Source organism: Petaurus breviceps, unplaced genomic scaffold (assembly GCF_028583685.1).
Source record: "Petaurus breviceps papuanus isolate PSGF00001 unplaced genomic scaffold, PetGlider_PUasm1.0 138, whole genome shotgun sequence".
In the NCBI taxonomy this organism is placed as follows: domain Eukaryota; kingdom Metazoa; phylum Chordata; class Mammalia; order Diprotodontia; family Petauridae; genus Petaurus; species Petaurus breviceps.
Genome location: NW_027185694.1, coordinates 1548723 through 1551102, shown reverse-complemented (window position 1 = coordinate 1551102; position 2380 = coordinate 1548723). Strand labels below are relative to the sequence as shown.

The 2380-nt window shown below is 38.6% G+C and overlaps 1 pseudogene; it reads right to left on the bottom strand.

Moving 5' to 3' along the window:
* Nucleotides 1-1048: 1048 nt before the first annotated feature.
* LOC138143186 (SIN3-HDAC complex-associated factor pseudogene) lies at nt 1049-1958 on the bottom strand (annotated as a pseudogene).
* Nucleotides 1959-2380: the final 422 nt, after the last annotated feature.

The following is a 2380-nucleotide window of genomic DNA, read 5'->3' as shown; positions in this document are numbered from 1 at the left end:
CCTAGTGGAAGTTAATACTAAACATACAAAAAAAAAGACCAACTTGTAGCAGTGCACTGCAGTACATCCCAAGAGGTTAAAACAAGTTAAATGGCCACCTATGTAGGTGAAACCTTTACAAAGGTCAACTGAAATAATCCAGAGCTAAAACTGAATCATGCAGGTCTTTGATGTAGTCACTAAGCAACCTATAGGCAAAAGTTATATATAATAGAGAAGAAAAATGTCAATTATTTACAGATGTGAAATTCACTAGGAAATATGCCCAGAAGCATTAATCCTTGTGTTTTGTACAATCCTGCAGATATGCATAATTGTTTCATTAAGGTGGAGCACTACTTTTAATAATCAGTATATACAGTGTATTCTCTACCCATGCAGTGATGCCTCCATAGTAAGATATAGAAAGAAGAGCCTAGTCATTTGTCCCAAAGACTTGCTATATCTCCAGGAAGATCTGTGGCTTTATTTTTAGCAATTTCATATAAATTACTATTTTTTTAAACTACTAAAAGAGGGAGGAAGCAATACACATAAAAAAGGTCTCTCCTTGTCTTAAATTTAAGGAATTTAACTCCTCCAAGTTACCTGCACTAGAAGGTACAATCTGTCCTGCTTAATCACTCAGTAGTACAGGTTTGAATCATTATAACCTTTGCAAAGACTTTTGTGCTTCAGAATTGTTTTCAAATGCCTCTCTGGTATTTAAGTCCTTTTTACTGATCTGTCAGATTTGCCTTCACAAAGGAAAACAAAGGTTATCACCCACTTAAAAATGCCTAATCACTGTTTTTCAGTAGAGAAAGACTAAACTACATATTGTTTAATATACAAAAATCCCATCTCTGCCTTCTACACCACCCTCAATATTCATTTAATAAGAAGGGATTAAAAAAAACAACTCAAAGAGCATTTTACAGCAGCATTCAGCTTTCCTATCAAATATGTAGCATCTTAAATATTATGTCCAATCTTTTTAGTAAGATAGACACTGGCTTCAGAGTTTAAGTGGAGAAAAATGAAAACAAATAAACAAAACCCAACTTAAAACCATTCTAGAAATTGTCTTTTGGCAGGATGGCAAGTGTCCAAGTGATATGAAGAGGGTTGTTCTGTTGCCTTCCCTATACTAATTCTCAGTCCCCCTTCTTGAGAAACATTAGAGTCACCATTCCTCCTGATTGGAGACAGGCAGAGATTCTGGTCCCTGCTCCTCTGGTTTTTTTGCAGATGCTTTCTTATTTCCACAACAGGGCTTGAATAGATGTGTGTCTATTAGAACTTCCCCAAAATGCCCTTTGTAGATAATCCCACAGCATACTTTCTGTCTTTTCCAGTATGTGAGATCTAAAAAGGAAAAGACTGGTGTTCTGCTAGACCCAGAGCCGATCTCCACATCTGATCCATCATCAGATTGATTGCTGTAACGAGGGGACTGAGCTGGTGAGGCACTTGAGGTGGTGCTATGAGCATTTGAATTCCTTTTGCAATTTGTTGATCTGGTTGCTCTTTATTCTACTGCCAGAAAGAGTCTTCACTTTCTTTGGCTTTAATGTAGTCTTTAGACTGGGTCCAGCCCTTGCATCTACCACATGATTCCATTTTTTCTTGATCCTGCTGGTAGCTTTTTCCATCTCTTCACCAGAAGCACACAGGCATTACAGATGTCTCCTGAACGAGTTTCATGCAACCCAATGCAGCCCTGGAAATCCTTCTCATAGCGCTTACTGTCAGTGAAACGAGAACTGGAGAACTTGGCTCTGCAAATACAGCAACCTTCTATACTTCTGCACATCTTTGGTCCATGGAAACCAAACATTTTGTCTTCTTGGCAGTAGCCTTCCAAAAGCAACTCTCCACAGTCAGTAATGAGTGCGAGGTGTAGTGTGCCCTACAAGTCAACCGGACCCATGTCTTCCTTAGCTTGCTCCTCCTGGTCTGGAAAAATTGTCTACTGCAATTCCTGTTTATTAGATATTTCAAACTGGGTGTCTCATAGGCATCTCAAACTTAAAGAGGCCAGTTTGACTGAAGCATAGAAAGTAGGAAAGGGATATAATGTGTGTGCATAAATGTATGTGTGTATGCATGCATGTGTGCAAACACATCTGTATGTATGAATGTGTGTATGTATAGGTTGGAAAGGGAAGTTGGGGACAGGGTCATTAAGGGATTGACTAGTTAAATGATGGAACTTATTTGTTCAGTTTTTTCAGTTTCTTTGTGACCCAGTTTGGGCTTTTCTTGGCCATGATACTGAAGTGGTTTTCCATTTCCTTCTCCAGTTCATTTTACAGATGAGGAACTGACTCAAATAGTGTTAAGTGACTTGCCCAGTGTAACATAGCTAATTAGCTGAGACCAGATTTGAACTCAGGAT